Source organism: Hylobates moloch, unplaced genomic scaffold (assembly GCF_009828535.3).
Source record: "Hylobates moloch isolate HMO894 unplaced genomic scaffold, HMol_V3 SCAFFOLD_17, whole genome shotgun sequence".
Classification (NCBI taxonomy): domain Eukaryota; kingdom Metazoa; phylum Chordata; class Mammalia; order Primates; family Hylobatidae; genus Hylobates; species Hylobates moloch.
This window is the reverse complement of record NW_026652292.1, coordinates 36,060,550-36,074,445: the sequence shown is the minus strand read 5'-3', so window position 1 is coordinate 36,074,445 and position 13,896 is coordinate 36,060,550. Positions and strand designations below refer to the sequence as shown.

General features: G+C 36.9%; 1 pseudogene; it reads left to right on the top strand.

Moving 5' to 3' along the window:
* The first annotated feature begins 2,081 nt into the window (after positions 1 to 2,081).
* Positions 2,082 to 4,577, top strand: LOC116456695 (integrator complex subunit 6-like; annotated as a pseudogene).
* The last annotated feature ends 9,319 nt before the right edge of the window (positions 4,578 to 13,896 follow it).

Genomic DNA, 13,896 nt, shown 5'->3' with positions numbered 1-13,896 from the left:
ATTCAAAACTCATACAATGTTTAGCATACTTATTCTTTGTTAAAAAATAATTATTTTAAATATCTATTAGCCAAAAGGACAGAACACGTGGATTCAGTTAAATAGATTACAGCAAAAAACAGAAGAAATAAAACTGGTCGTTAAACAAGAAAACATATTTAATCTCACAAGTAATCAAATAAATTCATAATAAAATAATGACATATACCAGATTTTGGTCTATCAAATTTTCAAAGAACAAAATGGTGAAGAAACTGTGAACCTGAATTCTGATTAGATGCTGCCAAGAGTATAAATACATTAATCCTTTCAGGGAGGTAATTTTCTATTATGTATCAATATTTTTAAAATAATTAACATGAATTTGATAAAGTATTTTTACTTCTAGTAATCCCTCATTAAGAAATTATTACTGATACGGACAATAGAAATCTATGCAATGATGTTCATATGGGGAAACATCTGCGGTGTAGGTGAAAACAAAGGATACTTACAGGAATATCTCACTTTACGGTACTTCACTTTATTGCACTTCATAGATACTGCATTTTTTGCAAACTGGTTTGTGGCAAGTCTGCACTAAGCAATTTTATCAGTTTATCAGTGTCATTTCCCAACGCGACACAGAGATGGCATTTGTACACTCTGTATCTCTGTGTCACATTTTGGTAATTCTTGCAGTGTTTCAAGCTTAATTATTATTATTGTATCTATTATAGCGATCTGTAATCAGTGATCTTAAAGTTACTATTGTAATTGTTTGAGGGCACTACAAACCACTCCCATATAAGAAAGCAAACTTAATTAATACATGTATGTGTTCTTACTGCTCCACAGACCAGTCATTCCCCTATCTCTGTGCTTCTCTAAGATTCTCCCTATTCCCTGAGATACAACAGTATTGAAATTAGGCCAATTAATAATCCTACAATGTCCTGTAAGTGTTTGAGTGAAAGGAAGAGTCACGTATCTCTCACTTTAAGTAAAAAGCTATAAGTGATTAAGTGTAGTGAGGAAGGCATGTCAAAAGCCAAGATAAGCCAGGCCTCTTGCTCCAAACAGTTAACCAAGCTGTGAATACAAATCAAAAGTTATTGACAGAAATTTAAAGCGCTACTTCAATGAACACACAAATGATAAGAAAGTGAAACAGCCTTATTACTGACATGCAGAAAGTTTCAGTGTTCTTCACAGAAGATCAAGCCAATTATAACATTCTCTTGAAACAAAGCCTAACCCAGTGCAAACTCTCAATTCAATGAAAGCCCAGAGATGTGAGGAAGCTGTAGAAGAAAGTTGGAAGCTAGCAGAAGTTGGTTGATGAAATTTAAGGAAAGAAGCCATCTCCATAACATCAAAGCACAAGATAAAGCAGTAATGCTGATGGAGAAGCCACAGCAACTTATTCAGATCTAGCTAAGATAAATGATGAAGATGAATGCACTAAACAACAGATTTTCAATGTAGATGAAATAGCCTTATATTGGAAGAAGATTTCATCTAGGTCTGTCGTAGGGAGGAGAAGTCAATGCCTGTCTTCAAAGCTTCTAAAAACAGTTTGACTCTTTTGTTAGGGGTTAATGCTCCTGATGACTTTAAGTTGAAGCCAATGGTCATTTACCATTCAAAAAAATCCTAGGACCCTTAAGAATTATGCTAAATCTACTCTGCCTGTGCTCTGTAAGTGGATCAATAAAGCCTAAAAGAGAGCACAACTATCTATAGCGCAGTTCACTGAATATTTTAAGCCCACTATTGAGACTTGCTGATAAGAAAGAAAGAGGCCCCTCCCTCCCCTCCCCCAATAGGCGGGGGGGCGGGCGCTGAGAGGCGGGCTAGGCCGGGGCCGGGCTCTGGCCCCAGGGCTGTGCCTGGGGAGCTATCTGTGTGTGGGGGACCGCGTGGAGGGGTGCCCGCTGCGTGTGCGGTACTGTGGAGGCGGCGGGGCCGCTGGGCGCCCCTTTTCCGCCTCGTAACCTCGCCTCTGTGCTTCCCTCTCGCCCGCCCTGTTCCTCCTCTAGTCCCGCGGCTCGGTGCCCGGGACCCTGCCAGCAGAGGAAACAGGTATATGCTGGTCACTTTCGAAGAGCTGCCCTGTGCTATCAAGGCTGGATGGAAAGAAAACCATGCAACGTTTATGAATGAACTGAAAAATCTTCAGGCTGAAGGACTTAACGACTCTTGGCCAATCCCTAAGGACAGCTTTTGATTTATTAAATTTAAATAGATTAGCAACTGGCATAGACAACTAAGGGCAGGGAAGAAACCCTTTTTTCTTGGAGCCAGCAATAATTATCACAATTACTGATGGGAGCAAGTTGACTACCACCAGTGGAGTCCAGGATGAGCTTCATTTACCTCTTAATTCTCCTTTGCCTGGAAGTGAATTGACCAAGGAACCTTTTCGTTGGGATCAGAGACTCTTTGCATTAGTGTTGCGGTTGCCTGGCACCATGTCAGTAGAATCAGAACAGTTGACAGGTGTACCTTTAGATGACTCTGCAATCTCACCAATGTGTGAAGTGACAGGCGGCCGGTCATATTCTGTGTGTTCTCCAGGAATGCTTAATCAGTGTCTGGAGTCCTTGGTGCAGAAAGTACAAAGTTGGGTGGTAATAAACTTTCAAAAAGCAGGAGCAGATCCTTCGCCTGTAGAAGATGGGCAGCCAGATATATCAAGGCCTTTTGGATCTCAGCCTTGGCATAGCTGTCAAAAACTCATACATGTCAGACCAAATCCTAAAACTGGGGTTTCTGTAGGTCATCGGCCTGTTCCAGAGTCTTTTTGGCCAGATCAAAATTCGCCAACACTACCACCTCGTACATGTCATCCTGTAGTGAAGTTTTCCTGTACAGACTGAACCAATGGTTATTGATAAACTTCCTCTTGACAAATACGAGTTGGAACCTTCATCACTGACTCAATTTATCCTGGAAAGGAAATCTCCTCAAACATATTGGCAGGTGTACGTCAGCAATAGTGCAAAATATAGTGAACTTGGTCATCCTTTTGGTTACTTGAAAGCCAGTACAGCACTGAACTGTGTCAATTTATCTGTGATGCCTTACAGTTATCCAGTCCTTCTTCCCCTCTTAGATGACTTGTTTAAAGTGAATAAAGCAAAACCAACATTGAAGTGGAGACAGTCATTTGAAAGTTATTTGAAGACCATGCCTCCCTACTATCTCGGGCCCTTGAAGAAAGCTGTCAGTATGATGGGAGCACCTAACCTAATAGCAGAGAGTGTGGAATATGGACTTACAGTGTCATTTCATACCTCAAAAAACTGGGTCAACAGGCCAAAATAGAATCTGATGGAGTCATTGAATCTGTAGGCAAAAAAGGAGTACAGGAAACTGGAATAAAAGTCTGGAGCCGATCACATGGTTTATCAAGGGCATATAGGAAAGATTTTCCACAACTCCTCCAGGGAATTTCAGAAGATGTCCCTCACAGACTGCTAGACCTTAATATGAAGGAATACACTGGGTTCCAAGTTGCTTTGCTGAATAAGGATTTGAAGCCACAGACATTTAGAAATGCTTATGACATACCAAGATGAAATCTTTTGGATCACTTAACAAGAATGAGATCTAATCTTTTGAAGCACACTCGCAGATTTCTTAAAGGACAGGACGAAGATCAAGTGCACAGTGTTCCTATAGCACAAATGGGGAACTACCAGGAATATCTCAAGCAAGTACCTTCTCCACTAAGAGAACTTGATCCTGATCAGCCACAAAGGTTACATACATTTGGCAACTCCTTTAAGCTGGATAAGAAGGGTATGATGACAGATGAAGCGGATGAATTTGTGGCTGGACCTCACAATAAACATAAACGACCTGGAGAATCAAATATGCAAGGGATCCCTAAGAGACGTCGGTGTATGTCTCCACTACTAAGAGGCAGACAGCAGAATCCTGTTGTAAACAATCATATCGGGGAAAAAGGACCACCTGCACCTACAACTCAAGCACAGCCAGATCTTATTAAGCTTCTTCCTCTTCATAAAATTTCAGAAACCACTAATGATTCGATAATACATGATGTGGTTGAAAATCATGTTGCAGAACAATTTTCATCAGACATTACACCAAATGCTATGGATACTGAATTTTCAACACCTTCTCCAGCCAGTTTACTGGAACGGCCAACCAATCATATGGAGGCTCTTGGTCATGACCATTTAGGAACCAATGACCTCACTGTTGGTGGATTTTTAGAAAATCATGAGGAGCCAAGAGATAAAGAACAATGTGCTGAAGAGAACATACCAGCATCTTCACTCAACAAAGGAAAGAAATTGATGCATTGCAGAAGCCATGAAGAAATCAATACCGAACTAAAACCACAAATAATGAAAGAGATCTGAAATCCAGGGAGAAAATATGAAAGAATCTTCACTTTACTGAAGCATATGCAAGGCAGTTTACAAACAAGACTAATATTTTTACAAAATGTCATTAAAGAAGCATCAAGGTTTTAAAAACGAATGCTAATAGAACAACTGGAGAACTTCTTGGATTAAATTCATCGAAGAGCCAATCAGATCAACCATATTAATATAAATTAAAAGAAAATAGAATGTGGCCACTTATTTCACTATCTTCTTCAAATACAAAGTAAATAGAAGACTGTTGTGATCTTGCATTCATTTTCTGACATGCATTGTCGGCTATTTGAAATACTAAAAGCAAATCTACAGATCCTTTTCCATCATTTTACAGTGACCTTTTCTTCATTTTGGTTTATTTTTGTAATGTGAAAAGTATCACTCTAAAAATCATTTTTATTTAACAAACTAAAAATATTCCTCCAAAAAAAGGAAAGAAAGATGCCTTTTGAAATATTATTGCTCATTGACAATGCACCTATTCACCCAAGAGCTCTGATAGACATGTACAAGGAGATTAGTGCTGTTTTCATGTCTGCCAACACAACATCCATTCTTCAGCCCACAGATCAAGGAGTAATTTCATCTTTCAAATTTCATTATTTAAGAAATACATTTGTAAGGCTATAGCTTCCATATATAGTGATTCTTCTGATAGATCTGGGCAAAGTAAATTCAAAACCTCTGGAAAGGATTCACCAGTCTAGATGCCATTAACATTTGTGATTCATGGGAGGAGGTGAAAATATCACTAACAGGAGTTTGGAAGAAGTTGATTCCAGCCCTTATGGGTGACTGAGGAATTCAAGACTTCAGAGGAAGAAGTAACTGCAAAGCTAGGAGAAATAGCAAGAGATCTAGAATTCTAAGTGAAGCCTGAAGATGTGACAATTGCTACAAGTTCATGATCAAATTTGGAAGGATGAGAAGCTTCTTTTTATGGATAAGCCAAGAAAATGGTTTCTTGAGATGGAATCTATACCTGGTGAAGATGAGTTGAACGTTGTTAAAATTACAAGAAAGGATTTAGAATATGATATAAATTTATGTGTATATATATGTATAAGTACACACATATATATGTATAATATAAACTTAATTGATCAAGCAGCAACAGGGTTAGAGAGGATTGAGTCTAATTTTGAAAGAAGTTCTACTCTTGGAAAAATGCTACCAAAGAGCATCACATGCTACAGAGAATCTTTTGTGGAAGGTAGAGTCAATCACTGTGGCAAACTTTATTGTTCTCTTATTTTAAGAAATTGCCACAGCCACCCCACCCTTTAGCAACCATCACTCCGATCAGTCAGTATCCATGAACCTCAAGGCAAGAACCTTCACCAGCAAAAAAATGACAACTCTCTCAAGACTCAGATGATCATTAGCATTTTTTAGCAATAAAGTACTTTTTAAGGTTTCCACATGTTTTTTACACATAAGGCTATTGTATACTTACTAGACTATAGGATAGTGTAAACATAAGTTTTACATGCACTGTGAAACCAAAACATTTGTGTAACTCACTGTATTGTAATATTCACTTTATTGCAGTGGTCTGGAACTGAATCTGAAATAACTCCTAGGTAGGTATACATAAAACATAATTGTTAAAAAAGTTATGTTTATAAATATGTTGGAAGAGAATAATATTAAATATATTAAAAATGTAATTTTTGGTGGTTAGATTATGACAAGTATTTTTTTGCAGTATATATTCCATTTGCTACAATGAACAACATGTCTTTCGTGCCAAGGGAAAAATCATGCACTTAACACAAAAACCTTCAATTGCAAAATGTAGTCATTATTTTAACATTCCCTGTGCAGATGTTTTCTTTAAGAAAATAAGATGAACAAATGATTGCCAGCTGTTCAAATGATAAATACTCTGATAAAATAAGTATTGCTCTAATAAACTAATTAATGGGAGCATTAGTCAAATTAATTTAACTATTATCATAGTATTTAGACTATGCTTGTCTCTCTTCCCTTGTAAGTTTTGATTATGCAAATTTTAATAAAATTCACTGTAAAAGTATTTTGCCTTTGAAACTTTTAAAAAAAGTTACTATTGTAGCACATGCAACTGCCTTTAGCTAATGTCCTCTTCCCACCTCCAAAATTTAATCATACTGTACCTTGAGCAAGAAGCCCTGAAGTCTGTAAATAAGCTTAGCAAAGGCCTGATGTGTAAGCATACAAACATTAGTTGCTTGTCATTCTGAATCTTTTGTGCCATTTGATTTTCTTTATATATGCAGCAACTTTCCCACCAAAAAGTAAACAAACAGAAACAGCTAGGCAAAAATAAATAGCTAGCTAGGTTAGCTAGCTACATTGATAGAGAGAGAGCAAGCAAATTATCTAATGATTGAACAGTCCTGCTGGCTCTTTGTTTACCCCTCCAGATCAGTCACCACATCCCTCCACTCAGTTCTGTGCTATGGGAGTCTGACCTTATAGATTGCATCAGCTGCACCCAGTGCCCTCTGGCTTCCAATTTAGTTTGTTTAATGGAAGGTACAGACTGGCTAGCAGAGGAAAGTTCCCTCCCTACTGGGCCTTAGGTGGCAGTTGCTGGGTTTCTCTTCCAATGGACTTCCAGGACGTCCTGTCTTTCAGCTATGCTAGCCTAAAGGTAGTGCTGGCTCTTTGCTCCTACTATTTACACTTTCTTTAGCTGCTCCACATCCTTGCTGGCATTGACAGTCTCTAACTTCAGCTCTTGTGATAGATGTGTATCTGTATTTCACTGTACTTTAATTTACAATTCTCTAATCAATTGTACCTAGCCATTTGCACATCCCTTTTTTATCCTTACTGATCATTGGAATATACTGTCTTGTGAGGAGTCTTTGCCTGTTTTTTAAAAAATCAATTGTCAGGCCAGGCGCGGTGGCTCACGCCTGTAATCCCAGCACTTTGGGAGGCCAAGGCGGGCGGATCACAAGGTGAAGAGATGGAGACCATCCTGGCCAACATGGTGAAACCCCGTCTCTACCAAAAATACAAAAATTAGCCGGGCGTGGTGGTGTGTGCCTGTAGTCCCAGCTACTCTGGAGGCCGAAGCAGGAGAATCGCTTGAACCCAGGACGTGGAGGAGGCAGTGAGCCGAGAGGCTCAGGCTGGCGACAGAGCGAGACCCCATCTAAACCAAAAAAAACAAAAAACAAAAAAATCAATTGTCGGTCTTGTTATTATTATTGTTTTGTAGGAGCTCTTTATTCTGAATATAATTTATCTATCAAATATGAGTCTATGCTTTGCTTTTTAACACTTAATGTTAAAATGTCTTTGAATAAAAATAAATTCTTAATTTTAATGCAGTTCACTTATAATCTTTTTTGTATGGTGTGAGTTTTCACACTCTGTTTAAGAAATCTTATTTGGCCGGGCGCGGTGGCTCATGCTTGTAATCCCAGCACTTTGGGAGGCCAAGGTGGGCAGATCACGAGGTCAGGAGATTGAGACCACGGTGAAACCCCATCTCTACTAAAAATAGAAAAAATTAGCCGGGCGTGGTGGCGGGCGCCTGTAGTCCCAGCTCCTCGGGAGGCTGAGGCAGGAGAATGGCATGAACCCGGGAGGTGGAGCTTGCAGTGAGCCGAGATTGCACCACTGCACTCCAGCCTGGGCGACAGAGTAAGACTCCGTCTCAAAAAAAAAAAAAAAAAAAGAAATCTTTGTTTAAGAAGATCTTCATGAAACACCAACTATTTGAAGTATTTGAAGGTCTTAAAGATTTTCCCCTATTTTTTTCAGGAAGAATTATTGTTTTTCTTTTTATATTTAGGTATCTGATTTACCCCTAATTTTTGCCTATCACATATATCGTAGCTCAAAGTACATATTTCCCATATAGATTTCCAGTTGACCTAGCTCTTTCTAACTCACAGAACTGGAACAATTCTTTTGTCACATATCATATCATATATCAGGTGTGGAACTGTCTCTGGGCTCTATATTTTAGTTCATTGGTATGATTGTGCTTGTACTAATCTTACATTGTCTTAATTGCTGTGCTTTTATAACAGGTCTTTACATCTGGTACTGTATAGCTTTCTTTGGTTCTCTTTTGAGATTACTGTAAGTATACTAGATCTGCATTATAGAAAGTGCACTAATTTTCAAAAAAAGATGGAATTTTGATTGAGATTGTATTCAAGCCATAGATGAATTTTGGAAAAACTGACATAAAAAAGATTGAGTTCCAAATTTTCCTTCCATCCTGTAGGTTGCCTTCCATCCTGTAGGTGGCCTTAAACACAGCCTTAGCCGCATTCCATATGTTTAAAAATATATGTGAATAACCTTTTCTTTATTGGAAACCCCTTTCAGTGCTTCAAATATCCTGCAAGCAGATACATAGTTAATAATTGCCTACTACAAGTGAAGCACAAGGTCCAAGATTGGATAATTTTAAATGATATTTTGGAAGAATATGAGCAGGAGATACTAGAGAGGAGTATAAAAGAGCTAACTTTTCATCTTATTTACTAAGAAGACAACAGATTACATTTAAGACAAAAAATAAGGAAAAATTAGGGTAAACATGATATTTTCAAATACATACGTAAGTACCAGAAAATAAGAAACTTTTAAAAGCTAAAATTGACTAGCCCAGGTAAACAGAAATAGTGAGTACCAAAAAGTGAGTTAGAGGACTTTTTTCCTACTGCATAACTCTAATTTTTTAGTTCCATACACGCAGTTGTTTGACAATAAACATCATTTTTATTTAATTTATTAAAAAGGCTTCTAAAGAAGATAGAATTTTGTGAAAGATTTGATATTTTCCTTGAAGAACACAATGTTTTAAGCCTAAAATATAGTTAAAATACATTTATGCCACAACATTTCCTTAAGGTAATTGTGTTTCTCAGAAAACATTGAAATGTCTAATTTCTTCTCACACCTGATTTGTTAACGACTAGTTGCAATATAACATTATTCTAAGTTGTCCAAACAAGCACAAGTCTGAAGTCTAAAATTAGCTACTATCTACTGGATTGTGGCCCAGGTAAATTCGTTTGTTCAGTGAAGCAAAAACACTATACATGTGGAATAGTTTAAATATTATTTTAAATGTAATATTATTATTGTATGTATTTGGCTTACGTTTCCAAAGGAGATACAGCATGGAAAAATGTACAGTTCACTACTGCCCTCTGCTGCATGGAAAGGTGAAGAGAAAAGTGCTAAGAGAAGACCTGCTACCTGGCCTGCAGTGATCTGATTTGGGACTACAAGCCATGTCATGTCTTCTAGTAAAATGACTGCACCAGCCATTCTCTCTGTAAAATATGCTGACTGAGAGTCCTTGCAAAATGGACCTTGGATTAAACTGCTAGTATTTTTAGAACGCCTTCAGATTTTGAGAGAAAAGAGAGTCATTTAAGAAAATAATTCATCAGACAAGATGTTTATGAAGCAGCTACTATTTCAGAGACAGGTCGGAAAGAAAAGTATCTTATTACTACTAGGTCAGTATGGCCAATGATAAAATCCTATTGTTATAAACTGACATAAGCCAATTTGATCCTTTAGAAGCTATGAAGTCTTTTTTCAGTATGTGTTAAAAGTCTCCAGCTATGGGAGGGGAAGACTACATCCCTCTCATTAACAGGCAGCCTGCTGCAATAGAAGCAAATCTTTAACTGTTTTCTGCCAAACATAATGTTTATTGGCAAACAGGAAGAAGTTATCCAACCTAGTCATGCAAGCTGGGAGGTTTCTCTGTCCTCAGGCACTCCCACAAGCAAATGTCAATGCCAATCTTTCAGCAGAATTGGCCAACTCTCTTGTAAGACCACAAAATGACTCCTCTATGAAATAAAGTAGGATAGTGGTGGGGGGAGTGGGAGGCAGAACCAAATATAGCATCTACTCTGAAAGATAAAAATATTTTCTTACATTGACAAAGTAACATTATCATACATAATAAAGCTAAAAATTATTTCTGAATGTTATCTCACTCCTGGTTCTTCTTTAAAACCCTTTGCAACATTTAAACTGTGTCCCTTAATGCCTTTCTGGTGATGACGTCACTTGCTGGTTGGTCTTCTACCAGCAGGGATTTCCCACATTGGTTGGGAATATATTCTTGGGTCCTTTATTTTGAGGCTAATGAAATTATCTCATTTTTTTTGTCAGGTAAGGTGACAAATTTCTCTGTGATAGGAGTGGGGATACTGGACAAAACAGAGCTTTGGTGTTGAGCACTTTTTCAGATATCTGTTGGTCATTTGCATGTGACCTTTACAAAAAGGTCTATTCGGGTCCTTCGCCCACATTTTTATTTAGGTGCTTGTGTTTGTTGGCTTGTTTTTCTATTGATTTTCATGAGTTCCTTATGTATTTCGGCTATTAGTCATCCACTGTATATATGGTTTGTAAATATTTTCTTCCATCCTGTAGGTTGCCTTTTCATTTTGTTGTTTGTTTCCTTTGCTGTGCAAACACTTTGTAGTTTGATGTAGACCCACTTGTTTATATTTGTTTTTCATTACCTATGCTTTGAGGGTCATATTCATAAAATCATTGTCAAGACTAATGTTATGAAGCTTTTCTTGTGTTTTCCTCTAGGATATTTACGACTTCAGATCTTATGTATAAAGCTATTTTGAGTTGAACTTTGTGTATTGTGTAAGATAAGAGTCCAATTTTATTCTTTTGCATATGGTTATCTGGTTTTCCAAGCACCATTTATTTCCCTTTGTGTATCCTTAGTAGCTTTGTACCCATGCATGGCTTTATTTCCGAACTCTCCATTCTATTCTGTTGGTTTATGTGTTGGTTTTTGTGACAGTAACATACAGTTTTGATTACTGTAGCTTTATAATGTATGAAAAAGTGCTGTGCTCAACATCATTAATCATCAGGAAAATGCAAATCAAAACCACAATGAGGCATCACCTCACACTTCTTAGGATGGCTATTATCAAAAAGCCAAATGACAAGTTTTGGCAAGAATGTGGAGAAAAGGAACCCTTATACTGTTGATAGGATTCTAAATTGCTATAGCCATTATAAAAAAGAGTATACAGGTTCCTCAAAAAAATAAAAATAGACTTACAATATGATCCAGCAGTCCCACCTCACTGCTGAGTATGTCTCCAAAGGAATTAAAAACAGTTCTTGAAAATATATCTTCACTTCTATTTTCACTGCAGTTTATTCACAATAGCCAATAGGGAAACAACTTAAGTGTCCATTGATGAATGAATGGATAAAGAAAATATGATGTGTGTGTATTTATATTTATGTTTATATACAATGAAATATTATTCAACCTTAAAAGAGAAGGAAATCCTGCCATGGATGAACTTAGAGGACATTATCCTAAGTGAAATAAGCCAGACACTGCAAGACAAATACCACATGATCTCACTTACATGTGGAATCTGAAGTGAAACTCATAGAAACAGAGACTGGAGATGGTTGCCAAGGGCTGGGGGATTAGGGAAAGGGGGGATTTGGCCAAAGAGTACAAGCTTTCAGTATAAGATGAACAAATTCTGGAGATCAAATGTATAGCATGGTAACTATAGTTAATAATAATAATAATAATAATAATAATAATATTAGTCTGGTGCAGAAGTAATTGCGGTTTTGCCATTACTTTCGGTGGCAACATTAGATACTCGAAATTTGGTAAAAACAGATCTTAAAGGTTCTCAGCACTACAAACAAAAAAATGTAACTCTGTGGAGTGATGAATATGTTAGCTTGATTGTGGTAATCACTTTACAGTGTACAGGTATATTAAAATATCACCTTGTACACTTTAAATTTATACAATTTTTATTTCTCAATTATATTTCAATAAAGCTGAGATAAAACCACAGCAAAACAAACAGAGCTCCGGGAATTACAGATTCTACTGTCCTGGATTCTTACATTGTATTCCTGCAAGGTGATGGTCCAAAGTGGCTGAGGACAGAGATCAGTGACTTCCTTGAGTTTACAAAAATAAGATGTATTATAGTTTTGTGTCTCCTTTCCAATAATTATTTGATATTTGACAGATACGGGTTTCAACTTGCTTTTACTACAGCGTGCATCTGGTAAAGTGTCTATGAAGAAGCTTCTAAAAGCTGGAGGGATTGATACCTGCTCCCTCCAAAAGAAAAACCCTGATGACTTATAATGAGTTGTCCTTGCTTAAAAGGACAATGCATTATTATTATTAATAGATGATGTGAGTAATTTCAAAAGATATTGGAGCTATTGTGAACAATAACAGCAAACTTGGAATATTCTTGTAAGATAACCAGAAGGTAAAGTACAACTACAAAGCAAAACATCAAAAACAATATATCTAACTATGCTAATATTAAAAGATGGGTCAAAATCAGAGAATAATGGAATTGATCAGAGAAAATTTGCCAGAGATGAGTGTTTGGTCAGATCTTAAAGGAAGGAAGAAATATGATTGACTTGACAGAATCAGATTGCAAGAACAATCTCTAATGTGTTAGAGAGATTGAAGAAATTCTCTAGGTAGGAATACTAGGATAATACAGATAAGCCATGAAGATGAAAACTACAGAGTACATAAAAAGAATCTAATGAAATGAGGATGTCTGGTACCTAAGTCCTTGAAAGATGATTTTGATGCTAGCAATACATGTAATCTCTGAAGTAACTCCACTACACAACTTTCCAGCAAAAGGTGACAAAGTCCCCTTTCAAGTTGAAAAATTTTAGAATGTTTTAGTTATATAGAATAGAATGCATTAAAATTATATTTTGGCATATACTTGTATTTGTATTTTAAATGAAAATATAAGATCTTAAGTATTGAAAAATTAATGTAGCATGTTAATACATGGAAGAAGAACAGACACAATTGTTAGAGGAAATACAAGGACTACTACAGTGATCAATAACATGAACAATGAATTGTATATTTCCTTCCAGGCAAAGAAACAAAACCAATAAAGCAATTTACTGAGGAATTACTCTAGTGGGAAAAAAGATCAAGGGGTTTTAATGTGCTTCAAAGGTGGAGTTCATTATGGTTCTGCTAATTCAGGATTGAAAACCATATCCTGGATAAGACTGAATGAGTTCCTAAGTCTATATTTAATTGGTTTTTGAAAATTCCTATTGTTTTTAGTTCAGGAAAGAGTCTTCAGTTAGGTCTGCTGAGGTTCTAGTGTACTGATAACTCTCAAAGTTCTTTGTCATTTATCACCTTCAGCTGGAGGGGCTCTCAGCTCATAGTCATTTTCCAGGTTCAGTGAGTTGTGATGAAATACAGAATTCAGTTTTGGTATCTTTTAGTCAAGTGCTGCTTTAAGTAGAAAGATCTTTTACACAATGTGTAAATTATCTGAATTGGATTTCTGTGTGGTTAAATTTCTCTCTAATGTCTTCATCTTCCCCACTTCCTATACCTCATGGCGCAAAACAAATAAGGTTGGCAGAACACAGATCACATCACGTATAATTTCTGGTAAAGGTACCATGAATAAAATTTCCAGCTATACAGCTA